Source organism: Cygnus olor, chromosome 6 (assembly GCF_009769625.2).
Source record: "Cygnus olor isolate bCygOlo1 chromosome 6, bCygOlo1.pri.v2, whole genome shotgun sequence".
In the NCBI taxonomy this organism is placed as follows: Eukaryota; Metazoa; Chordata; class Aves; order Anseriformes; family Anatidae; genus Cygnus; species Cygnus olor.
Genome location: NC_049174.1, coordinates 36,117,071 through 36,140,536, shown reverse-complemented (window position 1 = coordinate 36,140,536; position 23,466 = coordinate 36,117,071). Strand labels below are relative to the sequence as shown.

The window sequence follows — 23,466 nt, the reverse complement described above, 5'->3', positions numbered from 1 at the left end:
CCCTTAAAGAGACTGCTCCTTTTCCACACCTTATGTCTCTTGTACCATAAAAATATGCATAGATGTATGTGGGAGCATCATAGCAGATTTCTTGGGATGCGTGCCATGCATCTGAGCTTCGAAGCTGGCTCAACGTTGTCACCATTAAGTCGCAGTGTACACAGCAACACTTCAATCTAATTTCAATTAGGGAAAAGTTACACAGAAACTTCTTGGAGAGCACACATGACCCTACGCATAAATACCAATTAAATTCAGTATCATCAGTGTCTTTGCTGTGAACATTGATACCACTGAGAGGAAGGAATTTAAAATGAGGGAACGCTTTATGACATTGCCTCCATCTACAAATTGTGCCTGTGTTAACTAGTACGTCAACGATTAGTAAAGCAGTTGGATTTGGCTGTGAAGAAATGGGGTGGAGAGAAGAATTTCCCTGGAATTTTTGGTGCAGACAGATTTTATGTGACATAAGGTAGAACATTGCATCATTATGCAACAAAATACTACCTGGTAAACAACAAAAAAGGCCTGATTTACTGAGAAGCTACAAACACCAGGAGCATTAAGCAGTTGCAACTGAGATAACAGAACTAATTTCTCGTACCAGGGACCCACAACCTCCCCAAAACGGTTGGTTCATGTGCCTAACTACCCATCTTTTGAACTCATACTTGTGTGCAAGGACATTCCTGCACCATTAAGTAGGATCAGTGAGATCACACCCGTTTTCATGTGGATATGCAGGGTATGCAGGCATTCGACTTTGGGTTGTTCCATTTTCTTTTGTTTGCCCGGTCTTTTATTCCAAAACAATGGAGCAACAGCACTAAGTTAGGGCTTTAGCTCTCGACAACCACTTTTTCACTCAAAACTTAGAAGATTCCTCTAAAATGCAGATTATTCGAGGGAGATTTGAATATGTATTTAAGCGCAAGGGATGGAGCAAAACAAAACCCCCCAAACGCAACGACCCCAAACCTGTGAGAAGACCAGGAGGAACAATCACCCCACCAGCGCTGGGACTCTTTGCAGGCCATCACTCATTGGTGACGGGGGAGTTTTTACAGTCTTTCAAATCTTCTTTCAATCACAACATGCCTTAAAGGGACAGAAGGTCTTACAACGTGCTCTCTCTCTCCCCGGTTGGGAAAGCTACGTCGGGGTGGTGGTGGGGGGGGGGGGGGGGGGGAGGCGAGCCGCAGCACAAAAAGCATTAATGCAAAGAACAGTGGGGTCTCTCCCTAATTTGACTTTCTCTACAGGTGGTCTGCAGCTGCATCCAAACAGGTTACACTACCGCCTTCCCATGGGCATTGCAACAAAGTGGTATCTGTATTCACAAGAATACATTTGCTAGCATGGGCTGATTCAGGTCTAAAAATAAGAAAAAGCATTTTTTCAGAATAGCCCGAGGTAAGTCTCTGCGCCAGCAGAAGACAGTAGCACTCTTGTTTCGCTGGCTGTGCGTGATGATAAAGGATATCAGAAACCTACTTCATATGACTCACTGGGGCCCACAGCCAGCTTCCAATTGTTTGTTTATTTGTATTAGTTTGTTCTCCATTGACTACACAACGGGCTAGACCAAATCAATAAGCAATATTCTGTTTTCTATTGACTCGGGGGTAATTCGCGTCGGGCCCTGCGACCGCTACAGCTGATTTCATAGTTCTGGATATCATCATGGAAACAATGGGGCTCAGAGACAGCTTAGCGCAGGAAGAAATGTGAAAAGATTGCCAACACGAAGCAAGATATTGGCTTTTAAGCTGTTACACCTGCAGGAGGAGGCATGAGCGAGCGGCGCTGCAGCTGGACGGCTGCGAGGGCTGCGCACCGCGCTCACGGTACTCCTCCGAGGAATGCAGGAGGCATTTCACATTGGGACCCAGCAGTGATAAAGTTAGAAACAGGAACAAGGAAAAAAGCCTGCGTGCCTTTGGTAACAGGCAGAAATGAGACGTGGATGAGGTGAGCAGCGGCCCCAGCAGGGTTTGCATGGATGGGGCCGTGGCGCTGCCCAAACCCCTGCTGTGCACGGCACCACAAGGGGATGGCTCTGAGAACATGTAGAGTGCCCTTCCTTATCTCCTGTAATCGGGTGGTTGTGTCCTCCGAAACGTATTCCAGTACAGCGATGCTAAAACACACCATCTCCAAAGTTTTTAACCATTTTTGTTTGTTTGTTTTGCCAGCTTTTCTACAGTAGAAGTAGTAGGTGGTGAAATCTGCTAAGTGAATGCCTCCAAATATCCAATATTTTATCTTTGACCTGCTCTCTCTCTCTCTCTATATATATATATTTTTTTTTTCTACAACTACCTCTTCTTGAGGTAGTGGCTAATGGAAAGAGCAAAGAGTTTTTATCCCAAACTGTCCCACTGCTTCTTCCACATGAGTGAATTCGCTGACATACTCCATAGAAGAGCAGCACAGCTTTTGTTACCCCCATAAATGAAAACCAAGACACAGGCTGTACTGAAATATGCTGCATCTCTTTTTCCACAACACTTGTGAATCCTCTCTCTGCCCCAGGTCTCGGATTTCTTGAGCTGCTGTGTTGTGCCTTACCCAAAGCAGCGAGCTGGCTTTCCGCTGTCTCCGATAACATGAGATTTGCTACCCGAGATAGAAATAACTTGCTGGATGCTGGGGTGGATGGATGTAAGGGGTGGCAGGATATGGCCCAGTGTGTTCTTCCTATCAAATACACTTGACAAACTTTAATTGAAAAGTCTTCTCTACTTCCTACTAACAGATGTTTCCAATTTCTTTCTCTCTCAGCACTTAAACCACCATCTTTAGTTTTCATGTCTAAGAGACATTATTATAGGATACATCATAATGATATCTGTACATTCATATACAGTATCCCATACAATGACTAGTTGATTTATAATTCAGATCCAATAAAGGGAAAAATTGATTTAACTGATGACTAGTGCAATACTAAATGCATTACAATGTTTGAAAAGACATCCTTTTCTTGCAATACTAGTGACATAATAAAATTAAATATGGATATAAGATAATGCCCATTATTATTAGGCAAGGTGGGAATCAAAGGGAGCAGGAAGAAAAGCAATCTCTATGGATCAAGGAATGCCTAAACTTCCTCTTCAAAGGTACAAGTACATGAACAGAAATGAAAAAAAATCACAAAGTAAATTCAAGCAATCTTAAATGACAGCATAAAGACAGTTTCTATGAACTAGTCCTGGTCTAAAAAAATTTCAGTGGAATTGTTGCATTTCGGTACTGTATTGAGGGTAACTGTGAATGCCAGGTGTGATGACTTTTTTTTTTAAAAGCTCTGTATTAAACCACTTATTTCCTCAGTATCCCAAGACCCCTATAGCATCCCAAAGACACAATTTAGCCCAGCATCCAAGAACCTCATATCCTAGGTGTCTCTGCCATGCAAACAGCCAGCACTTGTGCCACCAACCTAAATGCCCACATCTCATCCCTTCTCTCACCTCTGACTTCTTCCTTCACCCCACAGAGCCCCTGTTGAGGCTCTCCCCGTGGCTCACCCCTTCCCCGACAGCCTGCTCTCACAGGAAAGGCACACAATTAGCACCGAGGTGATGCAGCTGCTGATTTCCACGTGTCACTGAAGAAGCTCTGCACCCTTCCCACACCACTGCCCTGGTGGTGATGGGGCCCGAGCATCAGCAGGTGGGAGTGTGAAGCCAGGGCCTGTGATTTCTGCGTCATTCAGAAGAACTCTTCAACATTTTTTTTACATTTGAAAATCAAGGCCAGCCACCTCAGAAGCACTCAGGTTTTTAACTTTCCTTAAGCATCTGCTAGAAGTCAGTCACTTAACATTTGTGAATATCTTTGTTCTTCCAGATGGGTAAATTGCTTCTAATACAAAATAACTTCTATTCAGCAGCAGCTACGATTGCTCACACAAGCTTAGATTGATGGTCATTTTTTTATAATCCTAGTGCAGTAGTTTTCCTTCAGGAACACGTGCATTTTGCTTCTGGAGCAGCAGCGGCAGACAGTAATCGCTCTGGAGCCGGAGCCAATAGTTATTACATTGGAAGAATCTTATAGTCATAATAACAAAAATAGCACCCAAATACAGGCACTAAAACTATACCTCATTTTACTGTTGCATCAGTAACATTTTAAATGACTGTAGTAATCTCAGATATTTTACAGAAATGCAATTATTATCCTATAAACCTTTGAGGATTTTAATTTATACTGTGGAATTCAAGGAAATATTATTAATCAGCTTGCAAAAATGCACCAGCAGAATCTGTGGGTCAGCTAATTTGTGCTTAAACACCTACATTTGCACATGCAAAACTGGATAATTATGGTCCTAACTGCCCATTCATGTGTACAGATGGGTGCACCCACACATTTTTGTGGAATAATTTTTGGAAGCCTATAGAAAATATGGTCTTTAAAGATTTTAATAAGGTTGGCAAAACACACTTTCTTTGCATAAAATTATGTAGTTCCCAAGTCTAAAATTACTTTGATTTAAAAAATGAAAATTGGCAAGGGATTAATCCATAATATGGTCTAATTACTTTTTTCTTAAAAATTAAATGGTCAAGATCTTAACTCAGAATGGTGGTTACTGTTCATGAACTGAAACTAAGAAATAGAACTGAATAAGGGATTTATTAGGGTGTCTAAATACTAGTTAGCTAATAGAATCCTCGTACCTTGGCTGAATAACAGGTATAATAATTATGAAAGCATATTTAATTTATACATCTGAAGCATAAAGCTCTGCTAATTATATTTTTATGAGATTGAAATGCAAACGGCCAAAGCCTGAAAATAAAAAGTGGAGCTGACTTTCCATCATTAACTTGGAAAAGCACATACAGACAGAAAACACACTCAAACAAATAAGGAGGGAGAGAAATGCAGACAGACACAGGGAATACTGAAAGCAGATAATTAACACATATCTTGGTCCTTACATATGGTACTGTCGGCTTTTATTTAACCTTTGCATTGTTTAGATATGGAAAGTTTAATTCTTACTTATCAAAGTAGATTCAGCAACATTCAAGGGTGTTCGCAATGTACAGGGCTTGCTAAGCACTCCTCGATAAACAGATCAGGTTTTCAGCAAGGGGTGAATTTTCTCTGCCACGTTTAGTAGGAAAAAAAAATATTAAGACTAAGATACTTCTCTTTGCTCCCTGATATTTTATTATTCTTTGTTTGCCGAGGTTACTTTATCAGTAAGTAAATATCACTGTGAATTTCTCTTTGTCCTTCATCAATCAAAACCGGTCAATTATAAGACTAGTGCAACTAGATCAAAACTCCAGGCTGTGTAGTCATATTACCACTCATATTATTACTAAAAGCGCATCTATATTCCAAACTGGGATACCATAACCCCTTTGTCATTTTCCAATAAAAAAGACCATACCAAATAGGCAGAGCACACCGTAATTAGCAGCTGGCAGAGGAAAGCTGTAAATCTGTATGAGTTCTGAACGATTTGCTTACATTGTTGCTTTGTTGACAAATGATGCTGTACATGTTAATGTTCCTGAAATGTCCCCATTGCACCTGACGTGCCAATAAATGCCAGCCAGCTGTATGAATTATGGAAATAAGATTTTTGTTATGAAGGTATCCCAGACATTTATTTTACTGCATGCCTCTTGACAGATTTAATGTCTGGAGTTACATTGAGAAGATTATTTGCTACCTGACATAATGGATAATGGAAACTTTAAAGGCTTTTTTAATGATGAGACTAATATATTTTTTTAATTTTACCTTGTGGCTACACATTTACTCACGATATAAAGCTTGCATATTTTAAATGAATGATACTAATTTTTCCTAATGTACAATGAGTTGGATGAAACCACTGTTGCAGTGTATGAGAACACACAGGAAAAGTGGCTCTGAGAGATACTGAAGAGAGAGAGTTACCTGCAAGTTTACCTATTTTCCCTTAGTTTATTTATCCTCTGCACCTTTTTCCTAGTACATTATTAGTGTACAAAGGTAGATGTAAGAAGTAGGCATTTCCAAGTAGTATACAAATCTTTTAATGGAGGTATTTATAGCAGGATTCACTAAAGACTCATTTCATGTGCTAAGGCAAGACAGAGAACAGAGATAGCGGGTACATCTACTGGCTATATTTAACTATAGACTGGATGCAGAACCAAAAGAATCTCTCACTGGAATACACAAAAATCAAAGTGAATGTTCTTACATAAGACCAAAAAATAAAATTAAATTCTCTTTAAGTATGGAGAAATGAAACTTTTATTCCGACACTGCTTTAGCAAGCAACCTTGCTGTGGCCACGGGGGAAAGCCGTGGGGCAGCCCCCTCTCCAAAGCCCATCCCGTAGTTGCAGGTTGTGCTCGGGGGTCCCTGCAGGGTGCCTCCGTGCCGGGGTGCTCAGCAGGTGCCCGGGTGCAGGAGACCCCATACCGTGCTCTGCCCTGCCAGCCGGGAACCTGACTCCTGCTCCACAGTGGAAAAAATTTCGCCTGGCAGAGTGGCCCGTGCTACGCAAGCTCCTCAATTCTTCCTCCATTAGCACATGTTAGTGTATTGTCAAGAGGAACAATAGCAACCCCACAAACTATTTAGTCCATCAAGAACAATTTATTGTCTTTTGTAAGTTCGTTTCCAGCTTCTGAAGCTCAAGAGGGAAAAATCTGCTGGTTCTTTAAAACTTCAGATGTTAGGGACTATTTGTAGTCATCAATATAATGGGGGTGGTAACCAATTAACCAAATTCATTTTGCAACCACAAATCAGTTCCTATTAAAATGCTCCCTTCTCACCCCACCTCAAAAGAAGAATAAGGATAATAAGAAAAAAGGAGGTCCAGATGGTAAAATTATTTTTAAGCAAATATTTAGTGTTACAGTTGAATTCTTCTGGCACACATTCTCCACTACAAAAATGACACCCCACATTCACTGTGTTAACCATTTTCCATGTGCCAGCCAAATGAATGCCTCGGAGAACACACACACACACACACACACACACACACGTTATGGGAGCATTATCAGAAATACCATAGCTAAGGCTCCTTAGCAGTTTGGGCAGAAAGGAGGGCTACTTTTGCACCATGTGACGCAATCCAGTCTCCAGATATGACACGCAACTCCTCAATGGACAATGGAGTTCCTAAAGCCTTCCCTTTCTTGAAGCAGAGCTATTTTTAAGTAGATTTCTTTACCACTAATGCCGCTGGAAGCTCTGTTCGGGGAGCGGGGGTGGAAAAGGCCAGTAACTAAAAATTCTCTGCAACTACGGTCTCCGTGTTTCATACAGTTTAGAGATGTCTCACTGCAACACAAGAAGCACATCCCTTATTTCCCATAACCTAATTCAGGCTGTACAAGCAGGCACCCAAGGAGCTCTCTTTGCTGCTCAGACCTGCCTCAGTTCTCCACCCTGTTTGCTTGGGCTCCTTCACCCACCAACCCACACTACTCGGGCACACCGATATTCCATCCTGGCATTCCCACGGATTTTACAGCCACCAGCCCTGCATGCCTGCCCCTGTGGGACCGGTCAGGGTCCTCGCGGAAGGCTGATGGAGACCAACGGGTAGAGGCGAGAGTACCGGCACCAGCACGGGGCAGGCTGCGGTGGGGGGCAGCCGGGGAAGGTCTCCCCTGGGCATCTCCTGCACACTGGTTGCTCCAGTCTGGCATCCCAGGAGGCTTGCCAGATGGAGAAACCTTCTCTGCAGCAGAAACCGCAAGCTGTGCTTCTCAGGAAACTCGAGGCTGTAACCCTTTCACTCTTCCTCCACGTACCCTGTTGCTACCAGATTTCTTCCAATGCCTACACGTAAACAACCGAGACCAAACTGTAATTCTCAGAGACACACAAACTTAACTTGGTTGTAATCCTTTTTCCAGCAAATTAACCCTAGATAACTTAACACTGTATATATAGCTTTGGGAATAGAAGTTAATTCATTCTAGGTCAGAGCTAAAGCCGTGCATGTGATTCGCATGAAATGGATGCGTGTATTGCAGTTGCTCACATTTTTTAAGGAGAAGAGATGTTTGTTGTGAAGTTGCAGCGCCTGGATATCATGATGTTCGTATAGCCAGACTGGGAGATGATTTTTGTGCAGACATTAAGGTTGGTTTTCTGGTCATCTTCTTTACCTACAGCTGATGGGATATTGCTAGTGAAAACCCTGATAGAAACAGCAACTGAAAGTTAAGAAACGCTTATTTTGGTAGAGGCTAAGGTCTGAATTATATATGTTGTTAAATGAAAGGAAATATATGTCTCTTTTCATATAAATGTGCGTATGCACACCTGTTTCACATTGGTGTAACTCCTCTGATCTCAGTGTTTTACATCAGGATACCAAAAGGTAAATCTGACCCATACCATGGAGTCTCCAAAGGCCTAGTTCTCATTATTTTTGTTAAAAATGCCTGTATTTTGCTCAGTGGAAGATTAAAGCTAATGTATAGCAGCAGAGCAATGTAAAGAATCCCCCGGTAAGTCTCCGTCCTGCTGTCGGTACCGAGGCAGTGGGTGATACAGGCACTCAGGCTCAGCTATCCATTTTCCCTTTCACGTGCATGGAATTCATTGAAAGTAATGGGAAGGAAATTACAGGAGTCTCACAGGTCTCAAACAAGAGATCGCTGTGTGGAAAAATGTGAAAAATTGTCAAGAGCTGCTTTCTTCGTATTGTTTCACGAGCAAATATACCATAAAGAATAGCTGAAATGTAAGAGTTTTGCATTCCTTTTCCAGTATTAAATCAAACCAGATATTGGTAAAGAGTGTATTTTACTGGAGAAATATCAAAAGGTGGTAATATTCCTACTGACTGAGGCTAGCAGTTGGCATAAAACAAATAACCCGATTCCAGTAAATTCTTCCATAAATATTTGCCTTTTCCCCCTGCAGTTCACCATTTAAGTAGTCTGTTTACAACAAAGAAAATAAACACACAAATATCAAATAAACGAAGGAAAGAGACCTAATTAAAGGCTAAATTTACTCACTTTGGGGGAGCAATTACTCTCAAGTATTCCTGCTCTTTCCTCACATAGGTAGAAATTCACTATCATGGAAGAAGAATGAGAGTCAAGCCTGAATAACGCTTTTTATGTATGAAGAGAAAAATATAAGCACTCTGCAAGCTTGCATGTGTAGACATGCCTACAGAAGGGAGACTTTGAGCAACAACCTGCTCCAGACCCTGCTGTAGTGAAATCAAAGTGGAGCAAGACCATGTAACAGCAGAGGACTGCTGGCACACCATTAGGTGGCAATGGGATAGGCCCATGGTTTGACTGTGTTGTGCTTTACTCTTGAAAAGACCCCGAGGAAGACGCCTGTAGAACTCTGTTGAGGTTGGGGAGCGATGAGCAGAGCAGCGATGCCCTGGCTCTGCATCCCCCTGTGTCCCTGGGGCTGGTGAAGGGGCTTGCATGCAGCACCCAGCACTGCTCTGCCATTATCTTGTTGTAGAAAACATTACCTGTCTCGCTCCCTGTTACTTATGTTCCACGTTGAGGAGTGGCATGTTGATTAATTACGACTCTAAAGTGCTTATAAAGCATCAGTCCCAGGCAGGTTTACTAGGTTGGGGCCTCCCATGATTTATTGACTAAGGAAAAAAAAGCAAAGGCCATTTGTGAAGGAGCATTTTCTTTAGAGGAAAAAAAAAAAAAGTAATTTAAATTACCCATCCTCTGTTCCCCCAAATTAAAATGTCTAACCCTGAAGAGCAAAGCCAAAGACTTTCTTTGTCTGAAACTTATGCAAAACAATAAACAACAGAATTGTCCTTTAAAGGACAAATGCAAACAAAAGAAACAACCTGAATCAACTCTTAAGAAAGGTCTGAAATGTTTTCTTTTGCTGATGTGCGATGCTGATTGGAGAACATTAAAATAATTAGAGCTTTTCTGTTCTTGCTTTTCCAGCGTTGTTGGAAAGGCAGAAGAAAAAACAAAGCATGAAAACACAGATACACACAGGCATCAGGCACAGGAAAGATTCATTTGGTTTGTCTCCGTCGCCATTTTACTTTTTTTTTTTTTTTAAACCAGTAGTAAACCAGCACTTTGGGCTTGCTGCACTTCACTTACTGAAGCCTTTTAATAGGACGTAGTGCAGGAATGTGAGAGGGAAAGATTCCCATATGACAGAGACCCTTTGATATTGTAACTTCAACCAAAACTTTGAAATGCAGTAGCTGGTTTTGTGTGTAGCGTATGACAATTTTTCCCCAAGTCTTACAAACTTTGATTTACTTAACTGCTGCCACTGATGTGACTCGCAGAGAAAGAAAGCACAAAGAGATTGAGAGAGAAAAATAGCTAATGTGTTAGTCTATTTGATGGCACCGGATTATTTGGTACAATAATTAGTGCAGTGTGTATAAGATGTCTACAAAAAATATCGGTATCAAAGACAAAAAAGAAGAAGATAATGTCAAATACTTCCAATAATTTTATCACAGTTTCAATACATTATTATGCAGGTTTTCTAATAAATTTATTTCTGTGTAGTAGTTAGACTAGGCACAAGAGAAAAAGGAGATATAATTCTGTTCTTGCAGATGGTAATGTGACAACTTCCACTGAATTCAGGGGGACCTTTCACCTGAGGAGCTCACACTCATTACCATATCTTCTGCAATAACCCAACATAATACCCTGCTAGCACTGCTTTACAACATCATGCTGAACGGGAGCATTACAACTTCACAAAGCAGTGTGATTGAGGGTGGCTACCTTACTCCTGGAAAAACAGAGTACGTGGTTGATAATCTTTAAAAAAAAACCTCCTGTAGTGAACACACGCTTTTCTTACTGCTTGTATGTGACATGTAAATTTACAACCCACACAACACAAGAGGTTTAAAGTCTGAGAGTGTCAAGAATCCCCTTAGAAATTGCAAGTGGAGTTGTTAATTCCATTAAGAGAAATAAAGATTTTTTCCTGGGGAGACTGAAGACAGTTCGCAGATTTCCTCCCTGCTCCACTGCCAATGGTCTGCACCGTCCCAACTCCCCATCTCTGAAGCAGATTTAGGAGGGCTCTGGAAAGAGCTCGAGGAAAGATCCCCAAAATATACAGATGGGATCCAAATCCACTGCCTGTGAGTGGATGGCCCTCCCCAGAGGCAACTATTCTGCTGCCCCAAGGAAGACCACATACAGCCCTCATGCACCCGAAATGTGAAGGTCTGCTGTGTGCCTTACAGGGTGTTGATGCCCTGAAGCTGAGGAAGGGAAGGATTTCCTCCAGAACCTGTTAAGATGTCTTGTCCTTAGGTTGCATGTTCTGCCTGTGGGAAAGGGAATTGCCTCTTACCTCTTTATGGTGTAGTTTACCTATACGTAAAATGAAGACAGTGCTAGCCCTCAAGGGGTATAGAGAAGCTTAATTAAACAAGAGATCCTCAGCCTTAATCAGACTTCTCTCATTTGCCAAATACATGGGAAATCCTTCAGTTTAGGAACAAATTTGACACCATGACAAATGAATCAGCTTTCTTACCATTTTGCCACTGGGAATTATTTTCCTTGGGAATAGATATTTATGAAGCTATAAAAATAAAATAAAATGTCTATCACTGATTTCTCCATATTAAATGCTTTTTTCAGTTTTATTTTTCAGGGGTCCTACCTTTGGGAATTGGATCCATATTTTACCTAAACCTACAGAACATGGCAGTCTGAAAAGTGCTCACTTAATTCTAGTCCAGGAGTAAGGACGGGTATGGCAGAAGATGTGCTGGGTGTGTGTGAGATGTGATATGTGTATGGAGAAGTCCTTCCTCACCCCATCTCGTCTCTCAACCCCAACCCCTTCCTTCTGTGGATAAGGGAGTTTGGAAAAAGAGGGACAGCATTGCCATGAGTTTAGTCTCTTGCCAGAAGGAACTAAGCATTGGTCTTGCCAGATGCTGGACATCCTTGGTTACATCCAGTGCCTTCGGTACGTACATGGACTTTAATGGGACTTGAGAGGTGCACAAGTTTTTAGGTGGCATTCAGAAACATTTAAGATCACAACTGTTTTAAAACCAGTGGGTTATTTTTAAATGGGAATTGGCAAAAACAGGCAAAAGAGTTTCAAAGAAGTAAAATCTCAATGATTTCACCAAAATATTATCTATTTGTGGAATAAATAGACGCTGAGCCAAATAATTATGAAGTATCTAAATTCCACCTTCCCTCTCCCACTCACAGAATCTGCTTTAAAGAAAAATGCCAAATTAATACAAGAAAGAGAGTTCTCACGGTATCTCCTGCCAGGCTAAGAAGGTACAGAGAATATCCTGAGAAACTCTGTTCTTAGTAAATATTAAGTCTAGTTTTGCAATTTATTAAGGGTCCACAAAATTGAAAGAAATATCTAGTGTTTTGGTATCTCACTTAAATAAAATTTGAACTCTGGCCCTCTGAGAGTAAATCAGTGCTGTGGATGTGAAATACATTTTTTTTCCCTCCTAAGCAGAGTGTATCAGTGGATCAAGCAGAAGCAGAGCAGTTTTCAAATATAGCTCCTTTCTTTTTACTCCTGCTCTTGGGTCCAGCTTCCTCTGCTCCAGCACTTGTCTGCTGGAAGATCAGCAGCAGGTGCTTGAAGCCAAATGAATCTGGGCCAAGTTTATCCCAGTTTTCCCAGACCTGATCTCCGCAATGCCCTCCCATTCCCATTCCCCCCTTCCCCCTTTGGTTTTGGGTCCTGCAGCTTCTCAGGACCCATCTGCTGCTTCCCAGCCCCACCTCTCCCCGGGTGCTCCTGGCTTTGTGCTGGCTCCCCCAGTGAGATCTGCCCAACAGAACAGAAATACAGCTTAGCACAGGAATTTCCTCGCTATTTTACCCTTCCCAGATGCAGCCCTAACTATTTTCTGCTTCTGCTCCGTGCTACGCTTGTTGGTTGCCCTGTCAGTCCCCGCGTAGGCTCCGCTGTTCCTCAGGAAGGGGACAGCTAATCAAGAGACAATTCCAATTAGCAGTCTCGGGCAGTTGTTTGGATGGCTTTGGCATAGTGTTCAACAAGATGCTGCCTTCGGTGTTCAAAGCCTGTTAAAAATGCTCCCAGCCAGCCCTGCCTGCTCATTTTGACTTGCCGTGCTGCACGTCATTGTCCCCAGCTCCGCACCTACACAAGAGTTTGCAAGGCTGCACTGAAAACTGGGTCACCAAGCCGATCTAGGTTAAAAATATCCCAGATATTCTTTAATGAAGTGTCAACAACTATTCTCAAGCTGAGGAGCGACTGGAATACCTCCTAATAATCGTGCTTACATATGCAAAAAATATGCCCTAATCTAAAATGTATTTATAATATAAAATGGAGTTCAATGTTTGACCTGAGCAAATCCCACCCTGTCACACAGACAAAGGAAAAAAAAAATGTGTTGCTGTAATTTCCTTGACAGCAAAAAAAAAAAAAAAAAAAAAACAAACCACAAAACAAACAAGAAAGCTCACACATACATGTCTAGGCCAATGTATATGATAATGTGAAACAATGAGTTAGATTTTTCATGGCCATGCTGAAATTCATCTTGTTAGTTCTAAAACTGTAGCACATAGACGTAATTATTTTTTAAAAGTATCAAAAACTAAATATATACATACAGCCCTGAAAATTAGTTGATGAAAACTTCTAGTGACTTTCTATAGGAGTTTGGAATAAGAAGGCTTCACACCCAGAGCTATAAACACTCTTCTTAGGAAAAATAGCATAATGATGATGGTTATTGCTTTTATTGGTGGTGGTAGTATAATAATTATACGATTGTTATTAATAGTGGTAGTATCACCATCTGGATTATTACAACCGCAGTAGTGACACGATGCCCTAATAAGATCCATGCCCCATTGTGTCAGTCATTACAAAGCACATAGTGAGAGTGAGAAAAAGTTTATAATCTAAGCAATTAAGGCAGACAAAAGGTGCAGTGAGAAGCAGGGGCACAAAGCGATGAACTGACACAAGAGCCCACGGAGAGAGCCAACGCTAAGCCTCAGATATCCGGAGTTAGCATCTACTTAAACACAGAGTTGTTTGTCTATACAAATATGTACATATTAATGCACATCACTTTATCCAGCAGGAAAAGTGCATACCAGGATTAAAAGGACAAAGAAAAACTTGTTATTTGTATTTTTGTATTCTCTCTTTTTTTTCCCCCCTTAGGTAAAAGATATCTTAATCAAAACGGGACAGACTAAAAGCAGTGCAAACATGAGATTTAGATTTGCTGGTGACTAACTCCAGTCAAAGCAATGTTCAAACCACAACCCATTAAAAAAAAATTATGAGAATAGCTGTCTGTAGAATCTGATCATGATTTCAACAAGCGATGGCAATGCACTTCCTACTGGGATATGGACAGCAAACAAGAAATTTGGTGGCATTCCAGCTGAGGAAGACTCTGGCTGATAGAAGGCAGACAATGTGCATTTTCTAGCACTGAGAAATTTCTTTCAGCTCCTGCAACCAATCATCATGTGTCCGAGTTCAGAAAAACCTCTCCTGTATTTTGCATATTTGATAACAATAAGCTCACTATGAAATAAAAAGGAATATTACCTTATTATTATTTTTCTTTTGATTTGTATTATCTTTTAAATATTTCGGATACTTGGCACTAAGTACTAGCTCTTACATTTACTTTGTAGGTGCCTCCTTACCAAGACAGTTTTATTAGTGGAACTGCTATAATTAATTTTTTTTTTTTTAATTATTTTTAGATGTGTTCAGGTTTAAATAGGTCAGATATTTCAGACTCATTTGAAGTTCTGAACATGCCCAAAATATTTCAGCAGCTAAAACCCTTTTTTTTGTGTTGCATTTTAACGGACAATTTTTAAAGTTGCTTTTTGTCTTGGAGTTAGAGTCTCACCTTGTCATTTGGTTACACTACAAGTAATTTAGAGTTCAGGTTCACATGTGACAGTTAATTGTAAACTCTAAAACAGAAAAATTCAAAATTAAGCTTTATATTGCATTTTTTTTCTTTTTAAATAATTGGAAAATAACTTAGTCCAAAGTACAACGAGGTTTTTAGTAAATGAGTTATAGTGTTCAGCTCAAATTCATAGAAACAAAATGACATTTAGCTACAAGATCACATTTCTGTAAAGAAAAACTGTAAGCTCTGCCCAGCCATTGCTACCAAATGCTGTTTATCTGAGCTTTAAATTCAACTCCCAAATTTGAATAGACTGCAGAGCTAGCAGTGTTGCTGAGGAGCAATATCAAAATATGTGCCTCCTGGGTCTAAAAACCACAAGTTATTTCAGCTTCTGCTAAGAATTGAGGGATTTTTTTAAAAGTTGAGTACAGTAAGTAAATAAATAAATACATTATCTACCTTCATGACCTTTCTTTTCCTGAAAGCAAACAGCGTCCATCATTTGTAACTTGACTTTCCATAAAAGTAACAGTTCATAAAAATCTGTGAAACTACTACCGGGAACAAACAAATTAAACAATGACAATGTTATAAAATAAAACTGCTGTTATACTCCTATAGTAGAAGAATTGCTTCTTCGCTGGGATTAATACATCTTGCAGAAAACAATTTTAAATAATGTGTAACATATGGATTCGGCTTTTATTATTCTTCTAAAAGAAGACAATTATATTTATGTGATAAACTGTTCAGTGTTAGTAGCATAATGTTTATATTACTGGCCACTTAAATAGTCTTTGGCATAGTTTTATAAGGAACAGCAGCCTCCAGATCTTTTGAAATCCATCTTACAAAGTAAGTCCTGTCTGTTACTGGAATGCAATGGTCTTGCATAGTTTTCTTGCTGGAAAAAAAAACGTATTGCAGGTAATCTCGTTGTTAGAATGCATGCATGAAAAACTTTCTGATGTTTCAGCTACAACTCATATGACATTTTAGGGCTTTCTAAAAAAAAAAAAAAAAGTATGAAAGCCACGTAGCTGTTGGGAAACAGAAAAAAAAAAAGCAGCTTTCAATTTTAACTTTTTGGAAATGAATGATCGTGATAAATTGTTTTCTGTAGTAAACCTCTTCAAGGTGTTTTTGTTAATCTGCTCACTTTTCTAAGCAGCCAGTTCTTTTGCTCTCTTATTTTGCTGGGAGATTACATTTAAGAAAAGAGTGAGTTTCGGGTAGTTTTCAAGGAGCTGCTTTTGTCCCCATTATATTCCAGATAATTTTCAAACGGGTTACACAGAAACCATAGAAGTATTTATCTTGATATCTTTCAGTGCTTCTGAGTCTAAACTGCATGCATTTCAAAAGGGAATAGGAATGTGTTACCAAATAAATATTTTCTGTTGCTGCTGTGTACATAGATTTTATTGTAAGCATTGCCGGCACCAGCCTTTCTGCATTGCTGGGATTCTGCTATCCTGCATGTCATTCAGATAACATGATCATTTGGAAAAATTATGCAGGGTGGGTGAATGGATTTATTTAGGTTTATCAAAAGAGAGAGAGGGGGAAAAGAAATAATAATATCAGTTTGGGGAACGTTACTGTCCTCATTTTTCACTCCCGAAGTACGAGTTTAGTATTTTCAATTCTCCATTTCTCAATTGCTTTAAAAGTTGGGGTTGTTAACAAAAGATAAAGTGAAGGGTATGTCAATTTAAAGAGTCTAACTTAATGGAAGTGAAATCTGCATATTCAGTTAATTTGGGATTTATTATCCCAGTAACTAGACTTGCAACTGTTCTAAAACCGTGTTGACTGAAGACTTGAGAACAGTATGAGAGGATGGCTACCCCCACCCCCATTCTTAAAAGAAAACCTGTGCCTGCTGCTTCCAATTTAGTGCAATCATGCCTCTTACTGGCCAATACAAGATGCAGCATTAGCTGTCACATGCAAATGAGTATTCATGGAGACTTTGAAATGTGCAATAAAGAATAAAGACATGCATTCTGTGAATAATTGTTTTTTTTTTTTTTTTTTAAATATAAAACTAGATCCAAAAGGGAGTGCCATTTCACCCAGAGTCTATAGCTTTTCTATGGTTACAATCTGCTGTAGAAGCCAGATATTAGAAATGAAGTGTGGATAAATGGATAGAAATGAAGTGTGGATAAATGGAGGACTCCAGTTTCCCGTGCTGTCAATCTTTCACAGTACTACATTTGCTTAACAAGAAATAATCCAACACGTTTGTGTTTCTTGCTATCTTGCTTTCTTTTCCAACTGGGACTTTTAAATGCACAGGGATGTAAAATAAAGTTGTCCATCTTATATTAGCTTTTTTATACAAAGCCTGACCTGAATTCTTCATTTTTAACAGCACAGGTACAGAAAATTACATGGCAGAACAAGCTTCACTGCAAACCTAAAGTTTTCCAAATCTTTCTGATATCACTTAGCAGGATGAGAGAGTAAGAATAGCTGGGATTTTTAGGGACTATTTAGACACAGGATGGGGAAACAAACAAAAAAAATAGCAAGCTGCATGCAGATGCATGCATATATTTGTGGAGCTGTGACCAGCCAAGCTGAGTTCAGACACACACCTCTCCACTGAGACTGCAACCAAGAAGTCTGCTAGAGAACAAACAGCCATCAACAATTTTGTTAATATTACAGCAAGGCATTACTTGGCCCTATCTTCTGCTGCCAGAACCCCATGTGCTGAAGCCAATACTGGGAAGGATGTAAGCCGATGCCTTAACCTTTGCAGTGAACCGGAGGAGGTGGACGGCAGGAAGCATCTCAGCTCATTCAGACTTGGCCGAGACAGGACTGGATGGGGATGGCAGTGGTTAGCCAGGAGAAGAACAGACGCTAAGGATAAATGGTGCCTGGAGCATGAGGTCTGAGTGGTGTGGGCATGCCTGGAGGCTCGGCACCAGGAAAATATCCCTTGCTCAGAGCAACTCAGCGCCTTGGGTTATGTTTAATCTGAAGCTGAGAGGTCTCCAGCTGAGGCAGAGCTGCTCAGCAGGCAGGATGTGGCCCTGCAGGAGTCCCAGAAAGACAATCAGAGGGTTGTGAGGCATTACATTTTTCAATTAGTCTGAAATAAATAATTCCTTGTTGCCCTGTTTACTACATACCTTTGCTCATCAAAGGCAATCTCTTGAACTACAGGCACACACATGCAACCACACTGAAGAAAGTGATCACCAGTGTTCCCATTACAACTGATGCAATTACTGCAAACAGTAAGAGGCAGAAAACTGCACGGGGGGGACTGAAGGTATTTCCCTCTTGCTGGGATGGATGCCCACCTACGAGGGATGAGCACTTTGTCTACAACCATCCTTGGGCTCTCTGCTTGGCCTGTGATCCACTGTGGCAGAAAGACGAACCATTCTTTGTAGCTTGTGGTCCGTACCATGCCTCCTAAGCAAGCTGCAAAGATGACCCTGAGTCGTCACAAACTTCCTTAGGCAAGTTACTCAGCCACTCTCCTCCTCATTTTCCTACTTACCAAAACCAGCTAGTAATATTTTGGTATCTCAGAGATGTTAGCACAAGCCCTCTGATACACATATCTACTCATGTTTTATCTCCACGTGGTTGTTTCAAAAGCAGCTACAAAATACTCGGTGCAAACACAGAGCTCCACGAGGCTTAGTCATGCAAAACGCAACCGGTGATGGTGCCTCCCCACGACCACAGGAATGAAAACCAGGACCTCATTCACACGTAAAACCTCCTTGCAGCTCCTCAAGGGCTGGGTCCTTTTCCTCTGCAGGCTCAGAGCAGAGGAATTTAAAGTGGTTTATTCATGGGTCTTTGTGCCATGGACGCTGCACAGGTGGCCTCGCACTGGAGATGCATCACAGGGGAGACCCGCATTTGAAGGTCTAATTTGGCTTTGCATTATTCTGAGCCCCAAATCCACATTTCGGAGGGTGACTGCAGCCTTATCTGCAGTCTCTGTACACAGTAGGGACTTGGCAAATAGAGTTTGGTGAAATGGCACAGAGCACTGCATAGGAGACTGACTATAAATCAACAGATTTTGGCTCTGCTCCTGGCTCTGTCACTGATTTACCATGGAAACTTGGGCAAATCTTTTACTCTCCCTATCCTTCATTTTCCATACCCATAATGTAAAGATAATGATGCTGCATTGCAAGCTCTTTTGAGATCTCGAGATGTTAAGTGCTAAGTGCATTTTATTAACATTAATAGCACCCAACCGAGAGGATGCTGTATAGCACTAGCCTGGCTGTCCCCAGAAAACAGATTGGTGTGGGGAAAGTGTGCATTTTTTAAGCAGCTTAGACATTGCTCATTCCCATAATACTTCCACAGCACACGGGAACAAGATCTGACCTACTAAAACAAAAGAAAAAGCGCCATAAGGAGAAAATTTCTAATGTGACCTGTCTGTCATCTTATTTCAAGCCCAGGAAAACTTTGGGATTTGCTAGGGATTATCAGCGATTCTGTGTGTGGTTATTGCACTCAGCCACAACCACACAGCTCACAACTTGTGGTGGAGACCACTTCCATTAGTAGGCATTAATCACCATTTTATACACTCCCATTCAGCAATCGCTGAAGAGACATTTAGTAGATGTACTTAGTTATATCCTATCACACTTTATACGTTACTCAGTTCTAAAATAAGTTAATTGTACTGAATTATAATCTAGTTCTTGTATTTACAGGACTGCAGGATCTTACAATGTATTTTTTTTTAAATGCCATCTAACGTGATTTGTTATTTTATGCTTCAATCTCCAATATTTCTGCTCAAATATGTATCACAACATACATAGTAGAGTTATGAAAATTTATTATTAATGCACATTTTTTTCCACTGCTGAAGATAGAAGAACTTTGTTGTGCATGTTATAAAATGTTAAATATTAGAATTATTTAAAGTTAATAGGATGCCAAAGAAAATGACTAATAATACATTATACAATTAGATGCCTTTCATATTAGTGAATCCATTAACAAAATAAAATACATTCAAACAGAAGAGTTCTGATTTGCAATTTTTAGCAAGGATTGCCCATGTGTAAAGCTAAATTATTTATTCATTTAAAAAAAAAAAAACTGCTGGATACATCAGTCTGCAATTATTTGCATTCTGTTTGAATGCTTTATCATGTGGCTCTGATTCAAAAATACGTATCTCTAACTTGCTTTAGCATCTTCATTTGTGCAAATCATTAAACACAGGGAAAAAAAAAAAAGTAACATTTTCTATCTCCAGATTCAGCAGGACAGCTGATGATACCACGAGCCCTTGGTATTGCTCTGTCAGGTGCCTGTTGGTTATCACTGTTTAACCCAGATGTCCTCACGTGGAGTTTCACCTCTCTGCTTTGCCCCTGTTTTTCTAGATATTGTCAATTCCTGCCTTGTCCACCTGAGCTGAAGCCAGGAATCAGGCAGCTCTGCTTTACATTACTCAGGTACCATAGCATACTATTTTTCTGAGCAACACAAGTTATTTTGAAACTAGTTATCCTGTCTCCTCAGCTGATGGCAACATCATCCTTGAAGAAAAGGTAGCAAGCATCTAGCTTTTCTTACAGTAAAAACCAGCTTTTAGCAGCACAGTGACAAAAATCTTCCAGCCATTTTTCTCCTGCATTTTCCTTTACTCTTTGCATTGATGCTCTCTCTCTAGAAAGGCATGCACCTGACACCCAGTAAGGAAAGTTGCACCAGGAACAAGCAATCTCCTTCTCCTCATATCCATCTTCTCTTCACTGCTGCTATCTACTTAATTAAGTCACTGTCAATCTTCTGTAAGCATGCAATGTTGGTTGATAGAAATGTGTTTTGAAACCCCTGTTTGTTTGTTTTATAATTATCTGATTACACAGGAAGAAAAAAAAAGACAGATCTCTGGTATATTACAATAAGTAAAAATCCAGCAATAGCACTATCCTTTTCTCTTTCAAGAGATTTTCTCACCTCCTAACAGTCCATGCAATCCAGTCTTTACAACTTGTGGGATTTTAAAAATGTGATGAACCCAATTGTGGCCAAAGTTTGGTTACATCGTTTTAACACTAGTTTCAGGTTAGAGATGCCTTTTACTATGATGTTTACTCAGTTTATGAGAGGTGATGGATGTTCAGAGTCTGAAAAGGTTTATTCCAGGATTTTAGCAAAACTATTGCCTCAAAATATCTCCTGCCCATATATGTTTCAATGTCAATCCAGGCTGCAAATCACGGATGAGCCAGATCTCCCATGTTACATCAGCTGGTAATGGGGAAAAGAAGAGGGACGTAGAAAAAGATTATAAACTAGCAGATTTGGCTGCATCTTGGCCACTGCTTGTGAAATAGGAGGGCAAAAACATTATAAAATATTTGTCCCATTATATTCAACACTCCGTATTTTGATTATATCAAAATTTTACTGCTGTTATGTTGTATTAATAACAACAGAAATCATACAAAGAAGAGATGATGCATTGAAATTAGAACCACAGATCCATAGGTGGATTTCAAAAGGCATCATTCTCAACTCACCCCGAGGTGTTTGCCCACGCCAAGGGTTTTGATTAGGCTTGGATTACTACAGTGGGGTTGGGAAACAAAACCTTTGATCTCAAGAGATCTGAACAATCCTTGTTACTTTTACTGACAACAGACATGCTGCAGACTGAATAGTGTTAACATTCAGATGAGAGCTGAAAACTCAAGTGAGAGCTATGCTACGTTCTCACTTTCAAGACTCTGGTACCATGCATAACTTTGAAATTAAAATACAGTGTGACTACCTCTCTAAGTGTTTAAATTAATATATTTAATAATTCCTACAGTAATAAGTCTAAAGCGAAAAATAAGGCTTAGAAGAGGAGCAAGTACTTTTTTTTTTTTTTTTTTAAATATTTGTAGTATGTATACTCACAGAACAGCTGGGTACGCTTTTTCTACACCAGAATTTGTAAAAAAAAAAAAAAAAAAAAAAAATGTTTTGGCCACTAAACGTACATAATATTTTTAATATGCATATAGTTATATATATATATATTTTTTTAAGAGACAAGGGTGTAGTCAAGATTTGATTGCTTTGCCTAAATTTAGGTATCTAATCCTTTTAAAGTGTTCTAAGACATCTTACCTGGCTTCTAGCACCTAATCTCCAAGGGCAGAACTCTCCTATACATTCGGTGCCAGCCCTGCGAGGGTCAGTCTGATACTCAGGATCCTCTCAAACAACACTAAATACCAACGATTAGGTAACCGATTCAAGACCACGATGTTCAAAGAATCACATAAGGGAAGATGCTTTCCAGGACCATGATAACTTGCTCTTGCAAAAATTCCAGAGTAACACAGTAATATATATATATTTTTAAAACTAAGAATGATCCATTTTAAATTCAAACATGATTTGAGAATTTCTTTAGAAAACTAATTTATTTTCAGCAGCAATTTATTTCTAAGAAAGATTATATCGACAAATCAGACAGTCAATAAGAGAGCATAGGTCTCCTTTCAAAAGCAAAAGTTTCCAAGGATTGTAGAAGAGAGACTTCAGCTTTTCTCCTCTTTTTTTTTTTCCTTCCTAGATATTTTTCTTTTGAAAGTTTTTCAGATTAGCCCTCAGTGTTGTTGTCAGCACTCTCACCTCTCACTAAAGTAACTAACAGAGTTCATCAGTGAAATGCATTACCAGTCCCCCTGTCCTCCATCCCCCAAATTACTCTCTACTTAAAACATTTGTATCTACCACAGTATTTATGGTTTTACCCATTCTCAGCACACAGGGGACCGCAAATGCCACGACAAAGCCTGATTTTTGTGGTGTGGTAGCTCCAAGTCCCACACCACATGCTGCACATCATTATTTAACATACGCCCACATTCACCGTTGCCCCTTTTTGTTGCAGACCCTATTGTAAGTTCATATTTGTCAGCTAGTATTACATACAAGCCACAGAATTACAGATAATGACCACAGGGGAGAAAAATACCCCAAATATTAGGCCATACCATGATCTTGTAAGACATTGATCACAACCAACTCTAATTAGGAACCATTCAGTTGAGTTCTCCAGGACATCCATCTCCCTGCAGCACAAGATCATCCCCTTTAAGATATTTTGATGCTTGGTTTAATTTATGTGCAGATATGCTTGGCAACCCCCAACTTCTGGAGATTATTCCACTATCCGAAAAATCATGCAGTTCATAAGTTTTCCTGTCATAAATTTTACCAGATGACTTGATAAATTACTTCTTTTCCTTGTTATTTTGGAGCTCTATGTAATAGTATTTCCTATAGCATTACTGTCAAACAACAAACCCCATCAAAAAGTCACCCATGACAACTATGAACGTCCCCCAAAAAAGCAATCCCTTGCTACAGTGTGCAACACTATGGTCCTCCTTGGTGCCTAAAAAACACTTCTTTAGGGGTTATCAAGAATTTCTTCCGCTTCCTGAAGTGTTACTAAGCAAAAAGCTATTGTAACGCAAATAGTGCTGCGGTTAGAAAAGAAATAAAAGGCATGTCTTAAATGCTTGATC

At 39.9% G+C, this 23,466-nt stretch overlaps 1 protein-coding gene across 5 annotated transcripts in view; it reads right to left on the bottom strand.

Moving 5' to 3' along the window:
• Positions 1–23,466, bottom strand: part of ARHGAP15 (Rho GTPase activating protein 15) — a 332,536-nt gene that overhangs the window by 74,720 nt on the left and 234,350 nt on the right. The window lies entirely within an intron of this gene.